The following is a 20249-nucleotide window of genomic DNA, read 5'->3' as shown; positions in this document are numbered from 1 at the left end:
TAGATTGCATATTTATATAGCATCTTCAAACACTTCTTGCAGAAATCCATACGAAGAATCAGATAAGCAAGAGTTAAAATGGGCACATGAAGCTGCAGCTCGGCACAGGTGCCCCCCATAGCAAGCTGCTTGCTGTGGGGGCACTCGACAGGAAGGAGGGGCCAGGAGTGCTGAAGAGGGACCCGAGAAGAGGAGGACCAGGGCTGTTCTGTGCAAAACCAACTGCAACTGAGCAGGTAAGTTTAACATGTTTGCGTTTTCTAACAAAAAAAAACAAGACTTTAGTATCACTTTAGTGTACTGGTGCTTTCAACGTAGTGGTGGGGAGGCTGTAAAGTATTTACTTATTCTTAACAAACAGTAAATAAACTAAATAGGCCCTCACTGACCTCTGTAGCAGCAAACATTATGGAGAAATGAATCCTCAAAGTTAAGGGTCACTGCTTCTGGTGTTCTGTGTTTACTTTCTTAGCAAGGTGGAAGGCTGCAGTCACTGCTGGAAGGGGGGCAGGGTGAGTTAGGTTTGGCTTGGAGAAGGACTTCCATTGCATATGTTGTCAACACTTTTTTTTAGGTTTAGGTAGACTATAGAAGAGTAAGAACCCATGTCAAGTTTTGTTTGTTGCTATGGAAAGATTCACACTCTTGATATGTGCTGGGGACCATAATCACAGAAAGAAAAAATGATGTGAAGTCCACATTTGTACAGTTATTAACAGAACAAGAATTGAGGACAATTACAGTATTCCCATGGAGACCTAGTTACAGTGACAACTGTCTAAGCCCCTGCACACACGGTCGGAGATTTCGACAACCAAATCCGTAGGATTTTGTCCGTCGGATTTTGTCCATCGGATCTTGTCCGAAACTGTTGCATACACACAGTCAGACTAAGTTGTAGAAAAATCCAATCATTCAGAACGTGATGACGTAATTTCGTTACGATGGGACTACGTTCAGGCTAGTAGCCAATAGCTTTGATGTAGGAATTTGATCTGAGCATGCGTGGCACTTGGTCCAATCAAAATTCTCTACACATGATCGGAGTATGTCCGATCGAACCAGTTGGTCGGAAAATATTTCCAACAAGTTGGAAAATTGGGTCCGACGGATATTCTGACGGAATCAGTCCGATGCATACCACACACAGTCGGATTATCCGACAACACGGTCCGATAGGACACATTCCGACGGATTCTCCGACCGTGTGTGTACAAGGGCTAAGAGGGTAAGTCTCTTCACTTTTTAGAGATTTTCTCTCACTTCTTGTTGCTTCTCTGAGACAAGGGGCTGCACCAATTAGGTGTAATTATATGATTTGCTCATCTATCAAAGGGTGAGATCCGCCCTGTGAGTCCGGGTGGGGAGCAGAGAATGCTGGTCAGCAGAAGTCTATAGAGCCTGGACCAGTCCTATCCCCTCCCCCTCCTACTCTACAGCTGGATGAGAGAACCGGAAGTATAATTGCAGGAGAAGCCAGAATATCGGAGGAGCGGAAGATCTATCCCTGGGATTTCACTGAGTATTTTTGAAAACTGTGACCGGTAACTGCTGGATAGGAGATCATTTGGATATCTTGATCTGGTGGAGTGGCCAGAGGAGCCAACAAGGAACAGTACGCCAAGCCATCGATGAACCAGCTGGAGGAGCCATGAAGGGACACTATCCCTGGTTATCCGTATATGCCAATCACCCCTGTAGGGGTAATAGGAGCTGGTGAGTGGGGACCCTTACGGGGGAGCACAAGAGAACAAGAGTCAGCTGATCTATTGGGCACCTGGTCACTTTGGAGTTTCTGGCAACTTTACAGCAACACTGCTATCATTTATGTGGGACTAATATATATATATATATATATATATATATATATATATATATATATATATATATATATATATATATATATATTGTTATTTTTTTTTTACTTGGTGAGCACTTGGTCACTTTGGAGTCTTTGGTAACTTTACAGCAACACTGCCGTCACTTATGTGGGACTAATATTATATATATTTTTTTAGATAATTTTTTTTTCTCTACACGTTGTACTTGGATGGTCTATAATTTTTTAGTTTTTTGTTTTCTGTTTTGACACCCTATTTGATATATAGATTTTTGCTTGAGGTGTGGTTTCTCACAGATGGAATTTAGGCACTCTGTGGAGTAATTGATCACTGATGTCATTAGAAAGTATTTATTGTACTTCACATCAATTTATGTTTCATATTGTATAGTAATATATGTGACTTGTATTAGGTTAATTATTACTTATGCACATCATTTTTTGGGGCTTGCACCACTATTATATATCAAGGGATTGGGACACCCCATTTTTCCAACCCTAGGGTATTGCCACTCACCCCACAGTTTATATATCTTATTATTTAATATAGCCCCTCAGGGGAGTCTATTAGGGGAGGCTGCAACCATTGTATGTTCCTAAGCGCAGAGTTTCTCATATATATTTTCTCTGAGACAAGATGTGAGGGGAAATCTCCCCAATAGGACAGCAAAAAATAAACCTACAGGGGGGTAAATTCTTCCATACTCTATCCAAAAAAAAATGCTATGCATTACTGTACACTTTCATTTCATGTTGAGGATGAATTGCTCCACAGTACCTGCAGACACATAGGCCAGTGAGGGTTTGTTTTAAACATATTAACTGCTTGAATTGAAAATGTAAATATTTGAATGTCCATCACCTGGCCACAGTTACAAGTGCAAATTCATAAAGTGTTACTAAACCTACAACAGTAAAATCAGTCTGCATATGCAGTAAATTATGCTTGTTATACTCACTGTGGAACCTAAGGGCTTAGTCCTCTGCATTGGGTAAGAAGGCTGTTTGAACCTTTCTTCTCTGATTCTCCCCTTTTTTACTGTCCCTAATTCATCTCCTGATAGTACAGAGCCTTGGGGGCACTCTGCACATGCTCAGTTTGGTGTGCATTGCTAGAGAGAGTTTTTTTTTTGGGAGGGTGCATATGATCAGCACAGGGCCAATCAGCACTGTCCAGACAGAGGGTCAGTGTTCCTGCAGCCTCATAGGACAGTCAGAAGAGCATGAAGACTCCTCCTACAAGCTTTAACCAGGGTCCTGGGTTTAGCAACACTTTAAGCAAAGTAAACTTTAGTAACAAATCAAAATTTACCTTTCAGCTTTAGGTTAGCCATACATGACTTGACGTTCTCTTGTTCTGCCCACAAGCTGAACGACTTTGCTCCCGCCTCTGTCAGCAAGCTCTCACTTTAAATCCCATTAAGCAATGTATTACGGGAAGCTATCATAGACAGATTCATGTACTTGTACTAGCGATGAGTTCCACTTTATAAATTATGTTTCCTCCAAATCGAATCAGATTTAAAAATTGAAGTGGTCATATATGTAGAATATTCATAGGTAAAGCTTTAGTGAATAAATGGGTGCAGTTCACATGGGTGAACATGGGTGCAAATCATTTCAGCAACAGCATATTGCTGAAAAAAAGAAAAGAATGGGTATGTATACAATAATGCTTATACAGTATACTGTTTACCAGGGATATGCAATTAGCGGACCTCCAGCTGTTACAGAACTAAAACTCCCATGAGGCATAGCAAGACTCTGACAGCCACAAGCATGACACCCAGAGGCAGAGGCATGATGGGACTTGTAGTTTTGCAACAGCTGGAGGTCCGCTGATTGCATATCCCTGCTGTATACATACCGTATAAGGGGCATATGTAAAACTGTATGCTGGTCAGATTGTGTGTTAAAGTGGATGTCAGCCCTTACATATAGTATACCCATTAAAGTGACTGGCCTTAAGTGATTCACAGAGGTGAAACAAATCCTTCTATAAATATTGTACCTGTTTATCTGCAGCCTTCTATTCTCTAGAGCCTCCTAAGGCATACATTTTACACAGCTTTGGGGGTGGGGCTTTGATGTCACACATTGCACAGCATATAATATGTAGCTGAGTGTAATCTAAGACTTGAGTGGAGATATTAGACACCCCCTCTACTCTATTTCACAGGGAAACATGCACAGCCGAGGCTGTCAAGCCCCTGTTGTGTGCAGGGGGGCATCTCCTGGGATTGTCTGGTGTCGGCATTGACTGTCAGAAATGAATCACAGTAGGTACTTTGGATCAAGGCAAGTGCACACTATATAACAATATACTTTTTTCATTTTTCACTTCAGGGTGCATACAACCACTTTAATATTCATGGCATCTAAAATGTATTCCAGCACAAAACATCAAAATACTAGATGAATATTTGCTGACAGATAAAATAAATCATTTACTAAGGTGTTTGGGAAGAAAGCTCTAAGTAATGAGTCGGTGTGTGTTTCTTTACTCGCTGACACTCTTACCTCTGCACAGATGGTTAATTCCAATATAACAATAGACAAGCAGTCTGCAGCTGAAATTAGAAACTTGCCAACTAAAGTCATCTAACCAGCACTGAAATGATGCTTGATTTGATAATCAGTAATCCTGATAACAGCAGGAGACTACCATTCTGCTTAAATATTGCCGGCACCAATGTCATTTATCTAAAATTAGATTAAGTCACTTATAGCTGAGCTGTGTGTGAGCAATGATTCCTCTCGCAGAGGAAAGGCAAGCATTTCTGAGATACAGGTGAGTACAGGAATATGCCCATTTATATTTCTATAGTTGACTTGGCAGTTGTTAAAGCATACTCACAGGCATAATTACTAAAGCTGGCAAACTCAGAATCTGATACAGCTGTGCATAGTAACCAATCAGCTTCTTAAGCCTCCTACACACGATCGGATTGTTGGCCAACAAAACCATGGACTTTTGTCAGAAGGGCGTTGGCCCAAACTTGCCTTGCATACAAATGGCAAGGAATTGTCGGCCAACAAACACAAACATAGTGACCTACTATGTGGTTTTTCAGCTCTTTAGCACCACCCTTTGGGCTCCTTCTGCTAATTTCATGTTAGTAGAAGTTTGGTGAGTTTTGATTCGCACTTTTCACTTTGCACTTTTCATTTTGTGTTTTTCAGGTAGTTTCTGAACGGCCGTTCATCAACCAGACAGGTTGCGGAATTGGAGGAGATAACGTGTTATTTATTATTGGCCTTGGAGTTATTGCTTTGACATTACTTTTTTGGTTCATTAATAATGATTTGATTTGGTATATTTTCTATATTTTTGGATGCATAGAATGCACTTTTTGGTTACGTTCTATTGGCAGATAACATGTCTAATTTTATTTGTTTTCTTTTTTTTAATGCACAATAAAAAAATTGTGTAGAATAATACTTGACTATGTGTTTTACTTCAAATGACAGTTTGGGAGTAGGCAGTTACATTTTAGAAAATACAATGTAAAAATGACAAGGGACACCAACATAGTTGTATCTTTGATCTTAAATACTACGGGATAATGGTGTTGTGGTAATTTGCCCAAATAAAAAAATAAAAAACGTAATAATATTATTCTTGATATTACTAGAAAAGAAAAGCCTTTGAAAATGTTCTTTATTTTTGGATTCACTTTGGTTGAGTTCTATTGGCAGATAGCATGTCTAATTTTTTTTGTTTTCTTTTTTTAACCACTTGGGATCCGCGCTATTGCCAAATGACGGCATTACTTTTCCGTGTTTTCCGTGTACGAGCGGCCTGCGCGCCCCCTGAGGGGCACGCGCGGCGCGCTCTGTGATCGGCGAGTCCATGAGACTCGTCTGATCACCGATCCGTGCAAGGGGTTGATCCCGACCCCTTATCACGTGATCAGCTGTCAGCCAATGACAGCTGATCATGTGATAGAACGGAGCCGGTAATCGGCTATTATTCCTCCTCGCGCTGACAGCGCGAGGAAAAAAAAAAAACACGATCAGCGGCGGCCGTGATCGGGACATCAGTCCCGATCACGGCCAGCAATACAAGCGACCACCTGCCCCCTGCCAGTGCCCACCTGCCGCCTGCAGTGCCATCCTGAATAAAAGTAAGTGCCCCCCGTCAGTGCCACCCAGCAGTGCCCATAGTGCCCACAGTGCCACCCACAGTGCCACCCACAGTGCCACCCAGCAGTGCCACCCACAGTGCTACCCACAGTGCCACCCACAGTGCCCACAATCTGCCTCAAAGGTGCTGCACCCCAGTGCCGCCCATCAGTGCCCAGCAGTGCCGCCCAGCAGTGCCCAGCAGTGCCGCCCATCAGTGCCCAGCAGTGCCACCTATCAGAGCCACCTATCAGTGCCACCTATCAGTGCCCATCAGTCCCATCTATCAGTGGTACCTATCAGTGCCCATCCGTGCCACCCATCCGTGCCACTTATCCGTGCCACCCATCCGTGCCATCTTATCTGTGCCCATCTTTGCCCATCAGTGCCGCCTTATCTGTGCCCGGCGGTGCCGCCTTATCTGTGCCTATTAGTGCCGCCTTAACTATGCCTATCAGTGCCCACCAGTGCAGCCTATCAGTGCCCACCAATGCAGCCTATCAGTGCCCACCAATGCAGCCCATCAGTGCCCACCAATGCAGCCTATCAGTGCCGCCTTATCAGCGCACTTCAATGAAGGAGAAAAATGACCCGTTTGCAAAATTTTATAACAAACTATTAAAACATGATTTTTTTTTTTTGCATCTTTTTTTGTTTGTTTAGCAAAAAATAAAACTCCGAGCTGTAACTAAATACCACCAAACGAAAGCTCTATTTGTGGGAAAAAAATGATAAAAATTTCATTTGGGTACAGTGTTGTATGACCGCGCAATTGTCATTCAAAGTGCATCAGCGCTGAAAGCTGAAAATTGGTCTGGGACTGAGGGGGGTTTAAGTGCCCAGTAAGCAAGTGGTTAATGCACAATAAAAAAAATGTGTAGAATAATACTTGGCTATGTGTTTTACTTCAAATGACAGTTTGGGAGTAGGCAGTTATATTTAAAAAAATACAATGTAAAATTGACAAGGGACACCAACATAGTTGTATCTTTGATTATAAAAACTACGGGATAAAAACTGGTGTTGTAGTAACTTGCCCAAATAATAAAAAAAAGCATAATAATATTATTCTTGATATCACTAGAAAAAAAAGCCTTTGAAAATTCTTTTGCAATAACTCCATCAGTATCACCAGCAAAGCAGCTTCATTATTATCCCATTAAAGAAGAAGAGAATTGTGTGCTGCATTTTCGAGATTTCATAATTTGCTGCGTCACAAATGTCAATTCTCCCTTACGGAGGCTTGTCCTTGCTTCCAAGTATGCGTGTTTGTACTTTGGACTTTTGTCTGACGGACTTGTGTACACACGCTCGGAAAATACGACAACAGACATTTTCTTTCGGAAAATTTTAAAACCCGCCATCCAACATTTGTCTGCGGAAAATCCGAAAATTTTCTGATGGAGCGTACAAACGGTCGTATTTTCCTCCAACAGCCTGTCATCACACATTTCCCCTTGGAAAATCCGATCGTGTGAACGAGGCTTAACTTTAGCTTGCTGAATTAAAGTAAAACTAAAGTCTTGCTTTTTTTTTTTTGTTGTTTAAAAATAACAAACATGTTCTATTTACCTGCTCTGTGCAGTGATTTTGCACAGAGCAGCCCCGATCCTCCTCTTCTCAGGCCCCTCCCTCCTGCCGAGTGCTCCCACAGAAAGCAGCTTGCAGGGCACCCGAGCCGAGCTGCTGTTCTGTGTGTCCATTCAGTCATGGAGCCACGGATCGGCTCCGCCCCTCTCTCTCCTCATTGGCTCACTGACTTTGATTGACAGCAACAGGAGCCAATGGCGCCATTTGGTCCCACTGTGTGTTTCAGCCAATCAGGAGGCATAGTTCCGGATAACCAAGTCGTTTGTGCAACATCGCTGGTTTGAGATGGGGCTCAGGTAAGTATTAGGGGGGCTGAGGGGGGCTGCAGCAAAAAGAAAGTTTTTTTATCTTAATGTAGGGAGCTGTCAACTGTACAGCTATTGGCCTCCTAGCAGCCAATGATATATCCCCAGCTCCATTCAGCTGCTAGCTTACTCCAGACAGTTGAGATATAAGAAGAAATAAAAGAGTAAAGCCTCATACACACAATCTGAACGTGTGTGTACACTCCATCGGACAATTGTTGGCCAACTTTCCGTGGACAAATGTTGAATGACAGGTTTATAGATTTTCTGCGGACAAATGTGTGTTGTCGTATTTTCTGAGCGTGTGTACACAAGTCAGTTGGACAAAAGTCCAAACTACAAACATGCATTCTCGGAAGCAAGGATGAGCCAGAAATGGGCGGTCTTGTAAACTAGTGTTCGTAATGGAGAATTAACATTTGTGACGTGGCAAATTATGAAATCTCGAAATGCGGCGCACAATTCTCTTCTTCTTTAATGGGATAATAATGAAGCTGCTTTGCTGGTGATACTGATGGAGTTATTACAAACAAATTTTCAAAGGCTTTTATTTTCTAGTGATATCAAGAATAATATTATTACGCTTTTTAATTTTTTTATTTGGGCAAATTACCACAACACCATTATCCCATAGTATTTAAGATCAAAGATACAACTATGTTGGTGTCCCTTGTCATTTTTACATTGTATTTTCTAAAATGTAACTGTCTACTCCCAAACTGTCATTTAAATTAAAACACATAGTCAAGTATTATTTTACACAATTTTTTTATTGTGCATTAAAAAAAGAAAACAAATAAAATTAGACATGTTATCTGCCAATAGAACTTAACCAAAAAGTGCATTCTATGCATCCAAAAATATAGAAAATATACCAAATCAAATCATTATTCAACAAAAAAATAATGTCAAAGCAATAACTCCAAGGCCAATAATAAATAACGTTATCTCCTCCAATTCCGCAACATGGCTGGTTGACGAATGACTGTTCAGAAAGGAAATGAAAAGCACAAAGTGAAAAGTGTGAATCAACACTCACCGAACTTCTACTAACAAGAAATTAGCAGAAGGAGCCCAAAGGGTAGCGTAAAGAGCTGAAAAACAACATAGTACATCACTATGTTCGTAATTGTTGGCCAACAATTGTGTGGTTGTGAGTATGCGAGTTTGGGCCAACGCCCTTTTTACAAAATCCACGGTTTTGTTGGCCAACAATCCAATCGCGTGTACGAGGCTTTAGACCCCTTTCACACTGGCATTACGATCAGGTTTTCAGATACTGTAGACTTTCTGATAAGGTCCATTTTAAAAAAACTGAATGGACTGCACTGTCTGTTTACAACTGACTACCTCCAGATCCAATTGGGTCCACAAAAAAAAAAGGAAAGGCACTCTGGTTTAGGTGGAGCAGATCGGAGGTAGTCAGGTGTAAATGACAGTGCAGTCCGCTCACTCCTGGCCATCCATACAGCAGAGAGGGCTCTGTCTGTGTCCGCGCTGCAGATACTGAGCAGACACGGGTGTATCATCTGCCCACTCTGCTATCATCAGTTGAAGATCTGTGAACTGATTCCCTGTACTCTGTACAACAAAATATTTTTAGTAATAATAACAAAATTAAACAATATTGATAGCTCAAAAAAGAAATGCAAACAGTAAAACATGCAGTGTTTCCTCAGATAGTTGGTGAGTGGGAGAAAGACCATTTATCTTTTTTATTGTTAGTCACCCTACAAAGTCCAGGGTGGTTAGTTGGTCCAGTTTGGGAAAAGGCCCATTACTTTGGTAGCCACTAGCCAGTAGGTCCGTTACACTGGTGGCCATTCAGAAGAATGCCACATACATTGCTGGTCAGTGGGAAGAAGATGCCCATTATAATGGAGGTCAGTAAGAAGAATGCTCCATACATTGGTGGCCAGTGAGTAGAAACCCCCCACCAGATAGCTGTTAAGATTAGTGTGGTCAATTATTACTCAACTGAGACACAAAATTTCTCATTGATAAAGGGAACCCTTAGCAATAATGGTAAGTACCATTGGGTTTCCGTGGAACCCTGGTTGTGAACGGCTCACCTAAAGTATATTTAAAATCAAAAGATTACCACAGATTATTTGAATACACCAGTTAATATTTAAAATTAAGTCTTCAAGTATACACAGGGAGAAAGCACAATCATAAATGGTAAAATTGTTTTCAATGCAGAGTCTGAACCAAGTTTAACTAACACTAGGACCTCCCTTTATCTTCATCCAACGTCTAATCATGCTTCCTGTATCCAGGGCCTGAACTATTAACACTGAAATCTAGACGTTCTCAGTGCCAACATGAATGATTGCCTTGCCAATGGCTTTTTTTTTTTTTTACCTATGATATACAGTATGTAGCACATCAGACTACTGCTTAAAATTGCCCTGCTGCTAGTAATCTAGTACTTTTGATACATCAGTTGCTGAGATATGTAAAATAAGCCATTCATTCTTTATCCCAACCACTCTAAGTTGCTTGCTATCTTTCACAAAGAAAGGAGAAGCTGCAACAATGCAACTGCAAAAGGTGACCTTGGGAGGCAGAAACTCATTTTGTAGCTAAATACAATTATTATAAAAGTAAGGTGAGCTGGCTGCACTTCATCAAAGTTGCAGTGATTCTTGGTCAGAAGTAGCAGTTAACTTATAGACTTAAAGAGATTTTAAAGTCTCAGTTTTTATTAAAAAAAATAACAAACATGTTATACTTACCTGCTCTGCAGTGATTTTTCACAGAGCTCCTGGTCCCTCCCTCCTGCCGAGATGCCCCCACTGCAAGCAGCTTGCTATGGGGACATCCAAGCTCAGTCACTGCTCTGTGTGTCCATTCAGAAACAGAGCTGTGGCACAGTCCCGCCTCCACCATCTCCTGATTGGCTCACTGGCTGTGATTGACAGCAGCAGGAGCCAATGACATCCGGTGCTCACAAAAGCCAATCGGGAGTGAGGGTCCCGGGTCCTCTCATGGACATTGCTTGATTGAGAGTGGGCTCAGGTAAGTATTAGTGGGGCGGGGGGGGGGGGGGGCTTCTGCAAACAGAATATTTTTTTACCTTCATGCAGAGACTGCATGAAGGTAAAAAACTTTCAGCCTTTATAAACCACTTTAACTTAAATTATAACTATAGCAAAACATTTTTTTTCATTTTGGATAGCGCAAGGGAGAGTTATAGCCCCTGTCAGATTTCTTTTCACCATCTGTGTCCCATTGCAGAGATTCCCCTTCACTTCCTGTCCCATAGCCAAACAGGAAGTAAGAGAAAATCCCTGAAAATTAAAGGAATTCCTTGGGGACCCCAAAGTCAACAATACAAAAAGAGATTTGATCAGATTTTCATTGTGATTATGTGGTGGCACGTGGTTGCATTTTTTACGCGTTTTTGATTCTACTGCATATTTTTATAGAGGGAGGATGAGGGCTGGATGCAGGTTGTTAAGTCTATGGGGCCAGAATTGTGTTGTAATCACCCCAAAGTGGCACCAAAAATGCACCATGTTGTCCTGTATAATAGAGAATAATGTGAGTTCCATTGTCATGTGATTCTGTGTGACTTGATTCTGAAATTGCACTAGTGTGAGCAAGGCTTAAAGTGGAATTTCACCCTAAAAGGAAAGTTCCACTGTATGCCCTCCTCCCTCACTCCTATTCTAACTTTGGCACTTTTTTGTCAAAAACAGGTACCCGCTCCCCCTTTCAGTTGGATTGCAGCAGAGATCCACTGGAAGTTCTCCCCCATCCACAAACCTTCTGTAACATGACATAGGTCCCACAAGGCTGCAGGACCATTCACAGAGTGCAGTGCAGCTCATGTATGTGTAATGGGCAGTCAGCTACAAAGTCACATGGCCACAGTAAAAATGTCGGTGCCAGATCCCCAAAGACCATTGAAGGAGCAGTTCAGGTGAGCATGGTGCTGGACCCCTGGACAGGTGAGTGTTCTTTTATTGAGATTCAGCAGCTACAGTATTTGTAGCTGCTGACTTTAAATTATTTTGTAAAAAAGGTTGAAGAACCGCTTTACATCATTCTCAAAACAAAGACCCTAAATTCAGCTTGCAGTCAGTTTCTGAACAGCTTAGTGCACCTGTAACTTATTTAGCTTAGAAGGCTGTCAGGCTGCCAAGTCCCTGCTGTCGCAGTAAGTAAGGGGAGCTGAGCTGCAATTTTAATGCTTCTGCTGTGAAACTTTAGAATGAATTTCTCAACTGTTCCTGCAGTTATGGAGGTCAGTGAGTGCTCATTCACTGCTTGTTTACAATATGCAAATATTTAAATGTCCATAGCATTGGCACTGTCGTACTTTAAAACAGTATTAAACTGAAAAATAAAAATGTAATATATTGCAGCTTAACAATCCTTTTTTTTTTAAACTTTATTTATTTATTAAGATATTTATTTTGTTTACAAAATACATCAAAATCAAATATTCCCTCAGCCCCCTCCCCCACTCTCTGCCATCGCCTTATCAGATAAGAATATAACAAAAAAAAAAAATTGTTCATATCTTGGGTGGCCTAAGAGGGGATTGGTATCATGGGGGCCATCCTATCTGATGTTCCATTTAATCTAGATTCCTACTCTATCACACTTCCCTCTCATCCCCGTTCTCGCACACTTCCATCCTCTTCATTTGCCCTCTAACTTTAATTCCTATTGGGTCACTTTTCATCGTTAGATTATTTTTCCACACTATTATTATTCACATATCAATCCCTCTGGCTTCCCACCAAGGTTTCCACATCTTGTCATATTTCTTTAAAGTCCCTTGTTTTATATATAACGCTTTCTCTTTAAGAATTACCACATTCATGCTATTTATCAATTTTCTACTGGACAGAGGCGACACCGACAACCATCTTGGGGCAATCAGTTTCCTTGCCTGAAATAGGCATCTCAGAACTGCCTCTGGCTGCTTCCTGGGTTTCCAACTCCTTCAACTAATCCCAGGAGACAATACTTTGCCTCCATCCTGGTGGAGGTTCCAAACACCCGATCAATGGTTCCTGTCACCTCCATCCAGTAGCGGATCAACTTCGGGCATCTCCAAAACATGTGACTCATGTCTCCCTCCATATCAGCTTGTGTCCGGCCGTCGGCCAAATTGAAAAAGTTTATGAGGAGTATAATAGGTTCTATATAATAAGAACAGATGTGACATCCTTTGAGAGGGAGAGAGTGATACCAACGGAGCCAGTTCAAGAATTCTATTCCATTGTATTTCGGAGATATCTCCCACGTCTTTTTCCCACTTCCTCTTATACATAAAGGTCTCTATCCCTCCCATTCTCCCCTTGTTTATATGTGGGTATATTTTCGAAATTAGAACTTTCCCTGCTCCTCCAGTGCGTGCCTGACTTGCAAATACTTATACAAGGATTTATTTGGTAGAGCAGAATAGTCTCTCAGTTCCTGAAAGGTTTTCAGGGCACCATCTTGGTATAGCTGAGCGATACATTTTATTCCATATCTCTCCCATTCTCTTACTGTCCCCAATCCTTAAATGTGGTGGCTACATTCGTTTTCATCTCTTAAAAACAAAAGAGAAAAGGCAAACACAACCTCCATAGTGTAGTAAGCGAAGGTATAGGCTTCTCTGAATAGATGAGTTTTCGTTGATCGCCTAAAAGGGGCTAGAGTTGCAGATATTTAGACAGATTGGAGTAAGGAACTCCAAAGTATGGGAGAGGCTCGGGAGAAGTCCTGGAGGAGAGTATGGGAAGAGGTGAGAGAAGGCAGTCTTGGGAGGAACGAATAGGATGATTTGGATGGTATTTTGAAACTAGGTTAGTGATGTAGATGGGGCAGAGTTGTGGGTGGCTTTGTAATTTATTGTTAGTATTTTGAATTTGATTAGTTGGGTGAGAGGCAGTCAATGGAGAGATTGACAGAGAGGGGTATAGGAGACACTGAGCAGTTTGTAAGGTGGATGAGTCTGGCAGCAGCATTCATGATGGACTGAAGAGTGATAACCTATGTAAAGGTAAGCCAATGAGAATGGAGTTGCAGTAGTCGAGATGAGAGAGAAAATATCCTCAAAGTGCAAAGTCCCTACCTTTTTCTACACCACACAGCAAGAAGAAGATGTTGTAATCATTAAATAAATTGGAGGCTGGTTCCTCTTATGAAGGAGGGCAGGGTCTGTCACCTCTTAGACCCCATTCACACCTGAGTGTTTTGTAGCTTGAAGCCTGAAGCTAAAAAATGCTAGAGGGGAAAAAATCTATTATTCTCAATGGAGATGGTTCACATCTCCACTCCATGTCGCCTGAAGCCGAATGCCTGAAGCTCAAACAAGTTCCAGACCCTTTTTTGTCACTCGAATTGAGCAGATTTGGGCGTTTTTCTTCTCTTAACATTGGTGACCTTTTGCCCTGCACAAAATCACGGAAAATCGCGGCAAAAAACGCAGCGAATCGAGGTAAAAAAACGCAGCAAAAAACGCCACAAAATCACGGTAAATTCACACGATTTTCTGCTTGAAAACGCTACACTCAGGTGTGAATGCAGCCTTACTCTCTAATATAGGTGTGTCCTTTGGAAGTGTCAAGGAATCAGTGGTGGCTGGAGAGGAAGGAGTATTATTGCTTTAGTGGCAAAGGAGGGTCCTGGTCCAGAAAGCCTTTTTGGGGGAAAGACAGAAAATATACCCCTAGAAGAGTGGAGATAGGATAGCTGCAATACCAGAGTAGATAAAATACTATATTGAAGTAATCTCTTATGTGGGTAGTGACTCCAAATCAGGCTTGTCAGAGAAATAGAGATAATGTGCAAGGAAATCAAGCACAAGCAAAAATGAGGTGTTGAGTCCTTCTCTCAGAATAAACTTACAGACACACGTATAAATAAAAGCAATCATTTTATTACATCATATTAAAATTTGTTGGGGTACAGACCCTTTAAAAAACCCATGGAATGGTAAACAGCAGCCACACACAACATTACAACCCCTCCCCAGTATTCCCCTAGCAGTGCTTGTGGAACCCTATATTACCTCCATCAAAGGTGAGGCAAGGGGACTTCTGCAGTTCGGATCCTTACTGTTTCAATTGCGCAGGTCCCTGCATATTGCTAGATGAATAGGCTCTTGCAGCTTCCTTTTTGGGCATTGTTTTTTCGGATCTCCTGGCCGGATTCCTGGACACCTTCTGCCACTTTCTTAACCTTCCAGTCCTGCGGCTACATCTCTAGAGGTTATATACCAGACCTGTTTTCACCCGCCCTGTTTTTGGATGGTCTTTTTTGTGATATTGTTTTATCAACCATCTCCAGTGGCATCCCATGTACCCCTGAAGAAGCTGATAATGTGAAACGCGTTGAGTTGTTTGCACCCCTCATTGATACATGTGCATATGTTCTTTATATTACAATTTCTTTGGATGTCTCTGTGCGGTGTTCAATAGTGCATTGACGACCATTAGACGCCACTCTTCATTGGTCTCTATACTTATTTTTATTTATTTATTTCAGGTACCTGCCCTCAAAGAGCTTACAATCTAAGGTGTCCAAATGTATCTATTTACAGCATATGAGGGTGCCTCTCTGTTTACCATTATATTGGTTTTTAAGGGATCTGTACCCCAACAAATTTTACATGATGTTTTAATAAAGTGATTGCTTTTATTTATACATGTGTCTGTAAGTTTATTCTGAGAGAATGACTCAACACCTGAAAAATAAAATTTTTGCTTGTGCTTGGTTTTCTATACACAGTACTTATCCGGGATGTGGTGTTGTATAATACAACTGAACAGATTATTGATTTATCCAGAGATGATGTGCAAATTAACTTTATTATGCAAACAGAAAGAACTGTCGTAAGCATCACGAGACAAAACCAAACTGAGTTGCCCCTTATTTGTGTTCATTGAGAGGGTGCCCCTATATCTGAAATATTGAGACTTTGAGAACAACTCAGTGAGAAATGGGATGAACTAGTAAAGGGGGGCCCGTTGACATGGCTGTAGTAAAAAGGGCCTTCCCATGTGCCCTGTAATCTAGGACCCCATGCTCCCCCTACAGGCTAGGCCTGGAACTGCCAGAAGCTGAGGGGCCTCCCTTGTGTAAGTGAGAGTTTTTTCCCTGTGTGGGTTTGAGGCCACAGAAAAGTGAGCAGACTCTGGGGTCTTGGACCCACCATCACCTAGAATCATGAAGTTGGCCTGTGAAGGTTCTGTGGATTAGCTGAACCTGCAGCTAGGAGGTGCTACATTCTTATCTGTCACTACCCCTGGGATAGCAGAAGCTGAATTCAGAAGTCAAATTTCATTCAAAGCCTAAATGTATTACATTTTTACATAGATGACCAAACACTTTTTTTGTCTTCAGCTTCAAAATGTAAATAAAGATAACCAATGACAATAAAAACTTATTTTTTTTGTCGAATTTGGGGACCTTTAAATTAGAAATCCCACATTTCCTTGCAGTGTCTCTTGTTCATTTTGATTCTGAGTACATAAAGTACGAAGATCAGACATGTTTTCATGTCTTATGGATTGCCAGAAAAACACCGATAAACTTGTAACATTTGATATTCCCTCCTGTGATTACAGTATGCTTCAGGCTCCAAGAGGCCCTAGAGAAAAAGTATGGATGCAAATGAGTCTACTGGTGCCCACATAATTGTATACTTGTCTTGATTACTTTGGAATCCACTGAAAGATTATACCTGCTGGGGAAAAACATGCAAAGGTTTGCATGTTCTAAAAATTGCCTGTGGTTTGAAAACAAGAATTTCCTGAAGCAACAAAATTATGCCAAACAAGCATTCCTGAACTCCCACATTTTAATCTAGCTTCACCTAAATGAACTTCTTAGCTACTGCAAAGACTATTGACACAATTGCAATGACCTGGTCATATGAAAACTCTGAGAACATGACAGATAAAAGAAATCTGTAGCTAAAAAAAAAACATTGGGGTTGATCTACTAAAGGCAAATAGGCTGTTCATTCAAGAGAAGTTGCACTTTGTAAGGGAATTTGCTCAAGAGCTTAGAGAATGCGATTCACTTTGCAAAGAATACCCAAGCATGTGCAAGAAAAATAATAGCATTTTTGCTTGATGGTGGAAATCAGCAGAGCTTCAACCCATTCACTGAACAAATTTCCAATTAATCTGGGTCAAATTCCATTGCAAAGTGCAACTTTCTTTGCAAAGTGAACAGCCTGTTTGCGTTCAGCAAATCAACTCCACTGAGTATACCGTTGTTTACTTCTCCTTTTGAAAAAGCTTGTTGACTAGTTCACACTGACCCCTTATTTCAATACTTTGGAGTTGATTTATTAAAGGAAAATAGGCTGTTCATTTTGTAAGGGAATTGTCTCTTAGCCTCAGTAAATGTGAAGAATACCCAGTTTGAGGGTAAGGGAACAATGGGAGTCCGTATATTTGTTCAATGCCTGGTGTGCTTTAAAGTACAGGTTCACCTTAGGGATTCTATTCCCCAGCTCACCTTTCCTAGCCTCCTAATCTGTTTTAAGCTTAAAACCTCCCCACACCAGTAAGGCCCTATTCAAGTCTATGGGAAATAGACTTGAGAAGTTGACAGGTGCAGGAAAAAAAGTATGGGTACAAAACAATATGACCTTTGTGCAGACTATTAAACTTTAGGCTGGCCATAAATGGTTAGAATTTTGTCATTCAGCAGGAACCGGGCGAGATTCGAACCATCAATGTGCAGGCTGAATGTACCAACTTGATCGATTGATCAACTTGGGTACAACCAGCCTGCTGGATTTATTTGTGATTACAGCCGCTATCGATATTCACTGTCTTCTCCCGGCGGGGTTATTCTTCTGCCGGCTATTGTGGGGCCATTTATGAGTGTCGGTGCCAACTTGCATGCAGTCTGATGTGCTGAAGGTCTCGGTCAGATCCCAAAGCCCAACAGAGCCCTTTAACACATCTGAGAATGTGTGTGCAATGTTATTATCATCTAGGCGAAAAAGGAGGAAGCACAAAAAAATAAAACAGCCCTTAAAAAAAAATATCCAGTTGTGGTAAAGGAAGGGGACTGGAGCCAGGTATACACAATATTATCTTTTGGGGTGAAGGCTCACTTTATGTCAAAATCAGAGAAGTAGGCTTGGGTGACAATGGCTACTCCATAGATACAGTATGGTGAATGATTGTTGTTGATCCAAGACAGGACGTGTGTTACTGGCAGGATCACTAGATAAAAATAAAGGAAAAAACCCTGGAAAAAAATGCAGACACTATATATAAGGACTAGTAAGCTGCACTATATTAAACATTTGTTTCTGGGTTTAGATACATTTTACATAGACTTCTTGCACTGACTAGTTGGGCAGTATGCTGTGGAATTTTTTGTATTTTTTGCATTTGTGTGGCATATGGACACGTGCTGAGTCACCTGGAATTAGTGTGCAGCATGGAACTTCAATTTCCTTCCCGTTCACCTCCTAATAATTTATAAAAATGTGATGAATATCAATATGTTAGATTCAGGTCTATGTAATCATATCAGATACATTAAAACAAAATATTATAGGCAGACTGAATGGATATTGTGATTCATGAAGGTATTGACTGCAGCCTACAGACATTATTCTAGGTGATATCATACTAATATGACCAGAATAACCTTTTACTATATAATTTACACCGTATCCTACTAATACATTACATGAAATAATTAGGCTGGAAAGAAAGGAACATCACCAGGTTCTTGACCACAAGCTATCAAGGTCAGCAAAGGACATCTTCACTTTGAAGGCAAACACGGTGAGATGAAAGTCTACATTGCAGCAGAGGACAGAAATACATCACATAGAAAGCCAGAGGCAAAATGTTCCGGGAATCTTATGCAGATTTCCTCATTGTTACAGGTTGGGAATGGAGTTCAATTACTATGGGAATATGTATGATACTTTCCTCGTATAATCAGATGGACTAACGGGCCGGCCCAGATTGTGTTCGGCGTGGTTGCATATGCTATGGAGATTGTTATGCATTTCATTCAAGAAGCATTAAGGTTACAATCAGTTAATTATGTTTGTTCCTGTGCAGGTCTGGTGCCATTTGCAAGCTCGGCTGGTAACAAGTACGCCGAGGGATGCGACATGCATGGATTGATGTCACAACTGCCCCGAGCAGGAAGAAGGACGAGGAAAAAAACAGCACTTCAAACAAAGAAGAAATGCACTATCAGCTACCTCATTTACCATTTAACAGGGAGCTGAAATATGGTAATGAAAGACAGAGGAGGACGTGCCACAACAAAATCGTGACTCATAAGTTGGCTTGACAATTTCTCGTTTCCAAGGAATATTTCAGGTGCAGAAGTCAATTAAATTCTGCTGGCTTGTTGGGGTCATTGCCTTGACAACAATTAGGATGAAGACGGGAAATCTATGGTATATCACCAGATAAGCTATCCTATCGGGAGAAAATGGAGCTAAAACATTGAAAAGTGGAAAAAAATAAATAAAAATAAAGCTACAAAAAAATTATTTTTTTGTTAATTTGGTCATATTATTATACTATTTCATCAAATAATTTTCTTTTTTTTAAGCTGAACTCCAGGCAGACACAACAACACGAATTAATGTAGTTAGAGTTTCATAAAATATAATATAGGGCTAGGTATAAAAAACAGAGAAAATAAAAGGGGTGCAAAAACAATGTCGCCCTTAGAGGCCAAAGAGTTTCTTTGTTTAAATTTGCTGAAAGCGTAACCAACTGTGACCAGGCTATTGACATTCAAATACCAATATGTAGCACTACCTACATAGGAGCCACTGTACAGACTGGGTCTTCTGTTATTTGACTCAACCTTCTCAAGAACCTCAGCCCCTCTGACCAGGGCTGCTGATAAAGCAGTACAGCCAGCCCTCCTGTACTGGGCCCTGGCCCCATCAGTTCAAAAGGGGGGCCAGTACACCTGCTGAGCAGAAGGCCCGGCTGTACTTATTGCAGACACCTTATGCCTCCCCCAGCAGCACTGACAGCTTCTCCTCTTCTTTCCACCTCCATCTGCACTGCAGGGCGATGGGTTCTAGCACATGGGTTCTACCCCTTCCATCTGCTGTCTGGGTCCCCTGTGATCTTCCCTCCTTCCCGCTGGCAGCTGCTGTGGGCACACAGGGGGGTGTTTCAGGATAGAGAGCAGGGGAAGGGGCTGGTAAATACATCAGTTACTGGCCAGTTCCTTTCCTGAATGAACCCAGCAAGCGATCGGTACCAATCACGCCTGTGTCCGTTCATCACTGAAGCATAGTAAACTGTGTTTATTATGCTTCAGTTTGTTAAGGATGCCTTGGAGTGCTTCCTATTCATTCATCTGTGCAGATGAGCCTACAGAGAAAGGGACTGATAAATCTATGTCCTCAGTCACTTTCGGCC

General features: G+C 41.4%; 1 long non-coding RNA gene across 1 annotated transcript in view; it reads left to right on the top strand.

Annotated features, from left to right (window-relative positions):
• The window catches only part of LOC143964300 (uncharacterized), a 158521-nt gene extending 139164 nt beyond the window's left edge, over window positions 1-19357 (top strand). The window contains exons 2-3 of the long non-coding RNA XR_013271118.1: window positions 43-236; window positions 18915-19357. This is a non-coding gene — a long non-coding RNA (uncharacterized LOC143964300). The remainder of the gene's footprint in view (window positions 1-42; window positions 237-18914) is intronic.
• The last annotated feature ends 892 nt before the right edge of the window (window positions 19358-20249 follow it).

This window comes from Lithobates pipiens, unplaced genomic scaffold (assembly GCF_037356315.1).
Source record: "Lithobates pipiens isolate NorthernLeopardFrog02 unplaced genomic scaffold, aLitPip1_a1.2 Scaffold_8, whole genome shotgun sequence".
In the NCBI taxonomy this organism is placed as follows: Eukaryota; Metazoa; Chordata; class Amphibia; order Anura; family Ranidae; genus Lithobates; species Lithobates pipiens.
This window is presented reverse-complemented; position numbering and strand designations above follow the sequence as displayed.